The sequence below is a fragment of the Stegodyphus dumicola genome, chromosome 3 (genome assembly GCF_044657685.1).
Source record: "Stegodyphus dumicola isolate Sdum_Otavi_A_Nest chromosome 3, ASM4465768v1".
Classification (NCBI taxonomy): Eukaryota; Metazoa; Arthropoda; class Arachnida; order Araneae; family Eresidae; genus Stegodyphus; species Stegodyphus dumicola.
The window spans coordinates 190,428,909-190,441,346 of NC_140770.1; the positions used below are offsets into that span (position 1 = coordinate 190,428,909).

The following is a 12,438-nucleotide window of genomic DNA, read 5'->3' on the forward strand; positions in this document are numbered from 1 at the left end:
AATGAAGTCAACAACAACAAGTGCCGTATTAGATTACTATGAATAATATCAGTCCTTTGGAATTGATGAAAGTTTGAAAGATTTTCACTGCGACCAGGACGTTTAACCACATATCTCTATTTGGAAATATTAGGTAAATCACAAGTGTGACGCAGTTAAGAATATTTCAAGTTAGATAAAGGGTTTGTTAAAAGCACGCCATTTAAAACTGCCTTTTTATAATACCTTTGAAATGAATTAAACGCATGATGTATGACAGAAGTGGAGGCAGACTGGAGTAAAATACTTCCTAGTTAAAGTTGGCATTAAACGCTTTAAAAGCAAATTTTTATTTTCTACTGTATAAAGCATCTTTTGTTGTTATTCAAGTACATGCGTAAGTAGTGTTTCATGAGAATCATATAGTAGGGATTCATTTTGAAAGATATAGTCTATAGAGACTAATTTATAATCATATTATTCATTTTAGGATAGAAAAGAAGACATATCTATATTAAGAATTAGACTGGAGTGACTACTATGAATGAAAATTAGAATTATATTTTTATATCTTATCATTTTAATATATTTTACCTTTAATTACTTTTCGCATTTTCCTGTTAAGAATCAAATTTTCGAAATATTTTCCAACGTTCATAATATAAATAACAATAGCAAATAATTACACATTCTAACTCTCAAATGCCTAGCGGCAATTTTAATTCCCCATAGAAGTTTTTTCCTACGACAAAATAATCTTTTCAAATTTTTTTAAAGAAAGTTTTTTTAAATAATTTAATAATCAAATAATCTTGAATTCAATCATTTGTGACTCAAGGGCAAAACTATCTTACTTTCATTTTTTATTGATTTATTACTAAACCTTATATATTATTATTAAATAAACATTATTTATTGTTAAACTTTATACACATACATATTAATTAACTAGACATATATTGTAAATAAATTGAATAAATTTCTGATCATTTCGAAACATAACAAACGCTAATACTCAATTTAATTATCAGAAACTATTTAATAATTGTTTTTCTTGGGAAATTATAAATATATAAAAGCCAGTTATTATTTTAGTTTGTATGGAAGATATGTCTAATTTATGAATTACTATGGGATGCTATACTTACAAAGCATTTACGAGCACATTTGACTTGATCATAAGACTTCTGTTACAGATAAAAATGAACAATGTTCTTAAAGTTTAGTTTTCTTCGACAAATATAAGAGCTATCTTTGTTTTCATGAAATTTATGTGTAGAATTTTAAAGCAATAATTTATGCATATTGATAAGTTGAAAATATTTTGATGCTTTTGTCCGACTCATTAAATTATCTTATAATCTAGCTGATATAACGATAACAAGCAGATATATGCTAAGCAGCTATTTCGCAGGTTTTGCTGAGATATTATAGAAGTAGTGGTATCTGCGTATAATCTCGTGAATCGACTACAGAGCGCGATTTAGCGCCAGCTATGGATGATCACTTTCGTTCGAATTCCGCTTTAATGATGGCGAACGTTTCTGAAATGTTCGCCGTCGGTCGACACGTTAATACGTAAATACCAAAGAAACCTTTGTGTACAGGATAACTCTAATGTAATGACAAAGTCAAGCACAACTTTTATGTTTTGCACGAAAATACATAAATGTTCGCGCATTGAAATATTTAAAGAGGTAAAACTGCACTTTGTATCATTTGTGAACATATTCGAAATTAATTACATGTTTTATTTTTTAGAAATCCTTTCTCTCTTTCCTGGAAATTTTACACGACAATTTTATCTTTCCTTGAGTGAGCTATAATGGTGTTTAACAGGAATTATCTCTTCAAACAGCACAGCTATTTAAAAACTGATATAAACGAATTAAAGTGCACCGCAGAAAAAAAAATATTTACATATCAATGAAATAATTCTAGACAGATATTGAATTGCATAAAATGTTGAAATAATAATTTATTAAATCTCAGTTTAAATGAATCTTATTAAATGTTTTACATACCCTTATTTCGGACCACTATTCATTTCAAATGTTAGTACAGAAGGGTTAAAAGATTGTGATTATAAATAAGAATAGCAGTTTACTCTTTTTTTCTTGTAGGTAAAATGTTTGCTGTTCAGAATTTCAACTGGTATTTATATTTTACTTCTGCATATCCTGAATTGGTTTATTCCTTCCACATGATAATATATCATGAAATTAATTTTCAGTCGGTAGTAAACCGAGGATCAAAACAAGCCTTTTTTAGAAAAATACCATTTCCTTTTTTCAAATAATTCTAAAAATAAAGTACAGAAACGGATTTAGTTACAATATGCCCAAGAATAATGATGCACCTTGAAACCAACTGTTGTTTCAAAAATCCAGAGAGATGTATCTAAGTAAATTTACTTCCGCGGAAGAACTAGGTACATTCTCCCCTGTCGTAGCAATTTCCCTAACATCAGCGAAATCGGTTCAAGCCAACAAGCAGTGAAATGGATTTCCACTTTGTTCTTTTCTGTATTTATTTTACTGGAAATAGCTAAGGGATCATAAGATCTTTTCACCCGAAAAACGGTACCACGATGATTGCAAGTGTAAAGGAGTGAAGTATGTGCTAATAAATTGGTTCATGGTTTTATTATTCTTCCGGACACGTAGGTCGAATACAATCCCCTAAAAAAAGAGATTTGTAAAAGAAAGAAACAGCGTCTACAAGGAAATGAATTCGCAAAGAAAATGATTTGCTAGCCGATAAAATTGGATCAAAAATTTCTCTCAGAACATTTTTCCCCTATCTCTCAAATCATTTTTGGATGGATCATTCTTCTGATGCATTTCTCGAATCAAAAGATACCTCTCAAAAGGTAAAACGTAATACCAATAGGCTTTAGAATTTTCAATCCAGTATCGATCTTACCACACTAAGAATATCTTTTGAGAATAAGAATTATTCATCTAATCTTTTAGCATTTATGCAGAGCTGGATAAAAATGGCGCATTCTGTATGTTTTGTGCTTCCTGAAGTATTGCAAACAGTTGAATAAATCTATACATTTCTCAAGATAGTGAGTTGGAAAAAGACACGAGCTTTGCATGTATCCCTAACCTATTTACAAAGGCTTCAACAGAATGTCTTCTTCAGAGTCAAAAACTGATAAAAATATCAGCATTTTTATATCTGTGTACTTATGGAATAAGCATTGTTACTTGTTATCAAAAGGGATGGCCCATTGATTCTTAAAACTACGATACCAAGATGTCCCCACACGAAAGCATTTAAAACATTGAAGAGACTAGCTGACTTTGCACTGGATAATAATGCAAGTTGCATCACCCATCTCAAATAAATCTTTTCCTCAAGAAGAAAGTATTTAAAACCATTAAAGAGTCTAGCTGACTTCGCACTGGATAATAATGTAATTTGTGTCATCCATCGCAAGTGCTTTTTTCCCCCTCCATCATAAAACAGGACAGCTAAAGTAGTCTTATCCCTTATTGTGACATATCAAGCCTCATAAAAGTGAACTGGATGGGCAATAGTCCCATAATAAAATGGAATAAAGAAATCAATAACTCAAATTTATCAAGAAGGCTAGGAAACCTCCTAATATATTTGTGAAGCAGTATATTTTTATACCTGGGTTGCTCTCCAAAAATGAATGCAGAATTTTATTCATCATTGGATAATTTCTTAGTTTAGGTTTCTTTTTCTTTCTTTGTTTTTTTTTTTTGTTTTTTTTTTTTTTTTTTTTTTTTTTTTTTTTGGATATAATTACAATTTTCAGTCGCAAAATGTTCAAGTGCACACAGTTAAATAAATGAGATAACTGAAACGAATTCCTATTGCTACTTATAAAAAGCTTACATATTGACATATCAAAAGATGAAAGAAGTGGAATTGTAGTTTTATTTTAGACACTTTTCACAAAATATCATAGTTATTCTAAATCAAGGGTTCGCAACACTTTTTGTATTATGGAGCCATTTTATCAGTGCTAAACGATCAGTTCTATCTCCCGTTCAAAATTCGAAAAACATATATTATTTTATGCCGTCTAGCCAGTATAGCGGTTATGACCCTGACTGCTGAAGTGATAGGCCCAAGTTCGAATCCTACTGAAGCTATGGTTGTAACTGTCCTTCCCTTCTTAGGAGGCAATTGTCGCCACCTATAAGGTGGTGCCATAAAGGAATGGCCCCCACATCCAGCCCTCGTATTGGCGCAAGGCTAATGGCTATTAAATAAACCGCCTAGCCATTAAAAACTGCATATTAATTCATTAATTTATTATATTAATTTAGTCTATTTTTAAAGTGTTTTATAATATAAAGAACAGAAAGTATAGAAAATGTTGATGCTAACCAAAACTCGGAAAAAGTAGTTTTTCATATTCGTAAACTATACCTAAATACTTAACAGGTAAATAAAAGGCTAACCGGACTCTCCCCCTGAAATTATGAAGATCCCCCTAAAGGTGGATACTTCCCGGCTGAGAGCCCCTGCTCTAAAGGTATTAATTTTTATCTCATTATGTATTTTTGAGATTTAAATCAAACTGCTAATTTACACTAGCCTTGGATCTAAAATACATAAAATTTACATTTTTAATTGCTATTTATCTTTCACTATATACATAGAGAGAGCTGAAATTTTATATTTCAGCGAAACCATCCTTGCGTTGTTTTGACGAAAAAGGAAAAAGTATGGAATTCTCAAAACAGTATGCATTTTCACAACACTTTTTATAATATGCTGTTATTCTCATTAAAAAATTCAGTATTTTAAACTGACAGCTATAATATTACATTCATCTCTGAGGCACTGCATATGAAATTTTTCTCAAGTTTTATAGTTGAAAATGTTATTACTATTGCGCGTGTGTCTGTGACACATGTATACTTACTTTAAATGCCCCATAAGAATACAGACTTTCAAATCATATTTGATATATATATATATATACTGATTCATGCAAATCTATAGTTATTCGTGTAATAACACCTAAATCTGGCAAATCGTAAGCATGAAAATATAGGTTTATTGCATAAATATGTAAATTGTTAAAATTTTACGTAAGGGGACTTCTAAATATAAAAAGGCAAATAATTGAAAGGTACTAAGAAGTAAAAAAAATACTTTAAATAAACAATGTATTAAAATGAGATATATAATTAAAAATATTTAATATTTTTATGAATTTACTAGCTAGACATATTAAAATCATTATATACTTTTCTTTTATTATGAACTGAGAAAAGACTGAAAAAAATATTGAAATACATGGTAACAATTTACGATGCTTCGGAATTCTAACCATATGCTATGCAAAGAAAAAAAATAATTAAGACATTTTGTCATTTAGTTGCTGAAGTGCATGCGGATGTAAATGCGAAGAAAACAATGTATAATAATAAAGCTTAAAAGACCAAAAAACTGGGTTAGCAGGAGTGACTGAGAGCTCGGCAAGAGCGTAAAAAGCCCTTAACGAATCCTTTTATGCGGCCGATAAAAAGAGAAATCTTTATTTTTCCCCTCCCCTACCTTAAAATATTGGCATATTCAAACTTGATACATTAAAACTGGGATACTTAACATTGGGGTATTGAAATTACTTTTGTTACCTGTTTGGTTACGTATTTTTTCTTAGCAAACTACAGTTTCCTAAATATACATCTCCGAAACGACAGCTTTCTGAATATGCATCTCATAATTCTTGTTCGCGTTAATACATGAAATATATTTTCCAATCGTGCTAACTGATCTGAATTCAAAACTTAAATTATAATATCCTTTAACCCATAACTCTTTCACTTAATCATTAAAATGAAAACTTAGAAATCTAATCAGTGCAAATCAGTGACAATTAAAACTTCATTACCATCTATACTTAGATTAAGCTTAGCATCAATACATCAGAAAAACTCACAGGACCGGAGTGCCACCTAAATATTTTTTATTTTTTTTTTTCAAAATATAATATCCTAAATACTGATAGTTCACTCAGAGTCCAGGTTCTAGAGATTGAAAGATTCGCTACATGAAGCTTTTCGTAAGTTTCCAATGCATAACATGAATAGACCAACGAATATTTAAAAATTCCATACAATAGCATTCTTTAAACAATAGATAGAATTTCTACTGTATAATAACAATCAGTTACAACATATGGATTATTAAGCGTGCATCCATTTGAGTAAGTTATTTCTTTCATTTGAATTTCTTTTAGTAAATATGCGTTTTGTATTAGTTGATACAGATAAGAGATCTAACAAAAATTCAATGCTTAATGATACCTAAGTTAATTATCTTCAGTTTACTGCTTTGTCCCTTAATCATTTTCAATAATTACATGAAGTTGCCTTCAAATCCTTAGATTAATGATTCACCTTAGATTAATGATGGTTATTCATAAAATTATCAAGATATCTTTTTTATATTTTCGTTATAGAAACTTTTGGTAAAAATTAGCGGTAAAATCTCAAGGATAAGAACAAAGGAATTTCGAAATGAGTTTACTTTCGACAGGCAAGAAATACTTTGCTCATAAATCAAGCGATTTCGTAACGCGCAAAAAAGCAGAAAATGCTTTTCTCCTTCCGCAAACGTAAAGAAACACTCTTTTGTTATTATTTTCATCGGCCAAGAATGCGCCGATACCTTTGTTTTGTAAAGTGGAAACGTTTTATAATACTTTTATTTATATAGATAGCCAAGGGAAAGATTCTTTTGAATTTTGTTTTCACAGTTTCTGCATCATTTTTTTCTCAAATGCAAAGGAAGGGAAATATCATCAAATGTGTGTTCTGAAGCGTAATAAAAATTAATGTGGTATATTATATTCGTTTCTGAGTAAGAATAAACTGCAGCTGTTTCTGAAAAAGTGTTCGATAGCTCCAATTCTCTAGAAAAAATGAAAAATGAGAAGAAAAAAATAAAAATCTTTGTTTTTCGTACTACTTTTTGAATTCAAATTAAAATAAAAGAAATGTTACTAATTATGGTTATATTCTAAATGTGATTAGATATATTAATTTTTCCAACCTATATATTTCTCTTTTAGTTTTTAAATCAAATCCTTTATAAAAGGTCGCCCAGACGGCAAGTGGTCAGCGACTTTGACTGCCGTACCGAAGGGCCCACGTTCGAATCGCGGAGAAGACATGGGTGTAAATTGTATGTCTCTCCATAGGAGGTAACCGCGGCTACTTATCAGGTGCCTCCATAAATAAAATGAACACCGCTTCTAGCATTAGTAACGTTTAAAGCTTAAAAAGGCTAGTGCTCGCCATAAAAAATGTGCTTTATAAAAGTCCTTTTCAAAACCTTATTCAAATTTATTTAAGAACATGTTTGATTAAGTCCAATTTAAGTACAAATAAAACTTTTCGGAATAAAATAACATTCTACTGGTTGCTGTGTTTATTTTTAACGTTCAAATAATTTGTAAGAGAAAAATTTTAAAACTGAAACATTACATATTCTGTGTCGTATCAATAAACCAAAAATTTACGTTGTCAATGCTAAAATAATCTTATCCTTTGGTTTGTTTATAAAAATCTCTTTGGCACAAAATAATAGATAACAAATTTAAAAGTGAGTTTTAAAATTTGTATAGATTAAGGTACGATTATTTACATCGTATAGTTAAATAAAGTTTTTGAATAACTAGGTATTTTGAGCAGCAAAATGATAAAACGAGAAAATGTAAGTAAAAAAAACCTGACAATATGTAATTTTGCAATACAAGTTATACGTTTTTTGTGACTTCTCTCACTTGGCTGACAGTAATATCAGAATATGTCTAAAAATATTACAGTGGCGAGGAAGGCAAGATTATGGCTTCCATTGCAATGGGCGTTAGGCGTCTTTTCGGGCGCAGAACGACTGCCCAGGGGTCGAATCCAAGTACTTTTATTTATTAGTATAATTTGTAGCACATAACGTGCAACGATGTAAGTACTCATATTGACTGCATTACTGCTCTGTACCATCTGAATATTTTTACGTGGCGGTGGCCGGCAGTTCTGTTAAAAGGGCATTAATTCTTCTTTTTTACCTTATGTCAGAAGCCCTTTCAGCGATGTACAAACGTACCATATTTCTCTCTTTACCATCAAAACAGTCGAGAGGAATTTCGGCTGGCCGTGTTTTTGAGTGCCCCCTCTGCCGCAAAGACGCCATGCACTGTAACGTCTCCTCAACTTTCTGAAGAAAGAAGATCTGTTTGATCACTGAAGTCAGCTGGTCATTATTTAAGAGGAATTAGCTTAGCCGCGACCTCTGTAGAGGGTAAAGTGTATCATAAGCCGTGGACATCCTGATCTTGTAGTACAGCACCAAACGTACGAGAATAAGAGATATATCTCGAAGAAGGAATTTGTCCCACCTTCTTCATTATAGGGGCACATAACGAATAATGCCCCTATAAATATTTTATTTATTTATTTACTTTTAATTTACATATTTTATATTAGACCAATTACAGACATCGAAGTCTTCTCCGGAATTTGAGCCCATGACAATGGTACGGCAGCCAGCATCTCTAAACATCAAAAAGACCAGGGCGGCTATATTTCGTTATATTTATTAAGTCTTCATAACAAATTTTCACGAAATATATAAAAATATTATTTTCGGTTCGATGTGTTAATTTTAATTTAATGCAGGGCCTTGCAGTTCAAAATCTCAATATATTAAATTTAAATAAAAATTTCGAAATTATGAAATGTAAGCATAAATAAATACTAATCCTGTTTTAAAACAAAGCATTAAATGTAAACCTCACACATATTAAATGAAATGTATGACTATTCAGATACAATCAGTTCTGGATACATTTTATCTATTGGACTTACGTCACCTATGTTAGACAAATTTAATTTAGTTACATGTTATGTGAAGAATAGGTGCAGGCAGCAATTCGCTCTCATCCCAGTCTCTCAAGGTGATAATGAAATAATCGAACATGTACTGAGAAATGAGAAAATTGACGAGGAATAGGAAGAATGATGAAGACGAAGACAATACACAGAAGGAAGAAAGTTTTCATGGAAGTAAAATGACAAAGGGTATTTTCATGAAATGTGTGGAGCAATGGTCATCTATGTCAACAAATCTTGCTTAGAAGCTTCATTCAACTGTGAAGACAGCGGATTTTTAAAGCTATGCGACAATCTTGTAAGTAGGCAGGCATTAGAAGTTATAATCAGAAGTGAACTTATAAGAGAATATAATAAATAAATTTCATGTATACCAATAGCAAAATATCGTTTAATTTTTTTATCAGAAATGTATAGTTTTTACATATATTTTAATTTAAACAGTGAATATGGTATTTGACGTTATTATTATAACTGTGTCCAATTGATCGAAAATTACGACTAATGGACTTAGCATACTGCAATATGTACAGATGGAATCAAAAAAAAACACGAAGAAGTACGTTTCTAGAAATATATTCTCTTTTATCCGTGTACACTTATCGCAGTCGGCGACGTCCCATAGCTGTCGGTTATGAGAGACTGTACTGTATATTAACCACTTTAATTCACAAGTCCTTTTTGTATGCCGAAGTAGCAGATGAATTTCATCTGAAAACCCTTTCATTGAATTTAAAGCACTACACTGGGTTATTTTATTACACAAACTGCGTTCTTAGCTTGAGATATTTATTCATATTTTATTATTTATTTAATTTATTCGAACATAAGTCGTGTTATCTTCTGAAGTCTTTTATTTAGCCAAATACTTTAACCGTACTATTTCTAGTCTACTATCCACTCACGTAGAGTGCAAATATCTAGCATTGACTAGAAATGCAAATTTCTCTTCTGTAACGGTGTAACACAATCGAACTACTGACATGAGCAGCTGAGTTCGTCGTAGTCAGTACTTTACAGTGCAGTCGTGATTAGAGTTATAAATCGACTAAAGCACTTGGATGAAGCATCAGCAATTCTGTTTCACATGTATTACACACTTCGGGAGATTTGGAAGGATTACAGGGCGCGACTGTGAAACAGACAGGCAGACTTTGTTCCAGGACTCCTACAGAATAAATGCAGGATTTCGATTCCAAATATGGAAATGTCAGTTGCAAGAGTGACAGCTACGTTTAAATTTAGCAGCGTGATTATGATCTCAAATAGACATTTTAAATAGATTGTTACTTTGGTGGGCGTTCGTGCATGTGTCATTTTTAATTAATGGAAAAAATAACAAACGTGAATACTCATTTTATGTATTTTAAAAATCTTTTAATCAAATCAAAACAGAAATTTTGTTTTGGTCGAATTAACTTTCTCTATTATTGCTGAATTGATATGTATCATTGAAATATATTTATTTATATTACGTATGTGTATTTATGTATGTATGTGTATTTAATTATGGCAAAGCACACGAGGGCTATCTGCCTAAGGGGAGGGATGCCTTCGTGGAGGACTTTCTAAGGGAAACTGGCTCGTATACACGTTACACATGGGGAAAACCACGAAAACACCCATGCAGCCAGCCCGTTCGCGGGATTCGAGCCTCGGACCGAACTACCAGTGTTCAGCGACTTTACCGCTCGGCCGCTGGTGGGCCTATTTATATTACGTAATATTAAATTAAAACCTTTCATGATTTACGTAACATCTGCATAAGTTTAGCTGAAATATAGAGGTCTCATTCCTGTATTTTTATGCAGTAATCACTGAATTAAACAGCACAGGAACCGAAGTTCTAAACTTATTCACTTATTCATTCTTTTGCTTCCTTGTGCGAAGTAAAGAAAGTACTGTAATAGTTAAAATATTCAAGTATCATATTTCAACGAAAATATGCCCTTTACAGTTTGACTCGAATACATTTAAACAATTTCTTTCTGTGACATTTGAATGTGTGGACAGATTGAAGGCCTCCTTTTTCAAAACGGATTCTAAAATAGATTACAATGGATTTCATAAGAGACTTTATTTGTGACGTCTGTGCATACCGACGTTCGTACTTATGTATATTTAGCATAACTCTAAAACAATTAGCTGTAGAACGTTGAGATTTTATTTATACGACTGTTATAACATCTAGTTGCGCATCTCCGTTTTTCGTTGCAAATGGCAGCATCAAATATTTATGAGTATATATATATATAAGTTAAAAGAAAATTCCTAGTTCGTACGCCAAAAAGTTGCTTAGATACTGTGGTTTCGTTGACAAAATTAAAATAAGTAAAATAAAGTGCAACGAAAGGTTTATATATAAAATATTACATAAACAATATAAACACTTGAATATTTACAAATAAAATTCAATACTAATTGTAAGTAATATGCTGATCAAAGTAAGGCCTACCTTAAACATTAGAATTAAAGTGTGACAAAATCAAAAATACAAAAACAAAGAAGCAGTAAACGGTAGATTAGTCCAATTCGAATCTCATTAAGGAGTCTTCAGGGGAAATTTTTTAATGATTTTCGAATCCAGCTAACTCCATATCGCGTTTCGCCGAATCAGACAATTGAAGTTTTTGACCACAAAGGTCTTTTTTAGTTTGTTCTCTTTTCTTTATATATATAAAGAAAAGAGAACAAACTATTAGAAAAGAATAAATTAGCAGCGAAAATTTATTCCCTTCTGGTATTCTAAAAATAGTAACTTCTATTTGCACTGCGTCATTTCGAGGAAAATCTATGTCATATGACTCTTACATAATTATGATGATGTAAATGAAACTCAAACAACCAATAGTAATTTTACAGCCATATTAACCATCCAATCAAAATGCATTGGGAACCAAAAATAACTCAATCTGAATTAAGATTTCACTCTGAACATAACGAACTTGCTTTCAACGCTTTGATCTGGCTGGACTGCTGTCTGTCTGCTGCTTCTTTCTTGTTGCAAAGTTATCAAAAATGCAAACGTTTTGGAATAAGCACAGTTAATGTGCCGACTTAATTGTGGCCGCAACATGTTTACTAAAATAAAAGTTGAATTAAATGTACCTTGACTGCCAGATTTCTTACTCATTGTGAATTGGCGTATCAGCATTTTACGACATTAAAATTCTGACTGTTCATCACGGATTCAACCGCCTGTGTTCTACCACAGCTACATATAAAATCTCACTCTGTTATCCGGCTCAGTGAGCTCAGTTTTTTTTACTATTATATGCTGTAAACTATCCATTTTTGCTTTAAAATAATTGAATTATGTTGCTCTTGTGGTCCGGTTAAGGGTATGCTTCTAGCTAATCCGCATGCAATATTTGTAGAATTGTCAACAGTTCAAAAGTTCAACTAGAGATAGGCCTAATGAAGCCCCCATTTGTTTACTTATTAAAATTTTAGTAATGAGTTACGTTAGTTAGTGCACCATTTCAGGGACCTTTTTTTCTCAATGGGACCAAAAGTTAACTCACAATTTTCTGCAAAGAAAATGTGTCTTTCTACTCGCTGGCAAAATTGC

At 31.6% G+C, this 12,438-nt stretch overlaps 1 protein-coding gene across 2 annotated transcripts in view; it reads right to left on the reverse strand.

Moving 5' to 3' along the window:
• LOC118185412 (nephrin-like) overlaps window positions 1–12,438 on the reverse strand; it is a 1,505,573-nt gene that overhangs the window by 1,410,364 nt on the left and 82,771 nt on the right. The window lies entirely within an intron of this gene.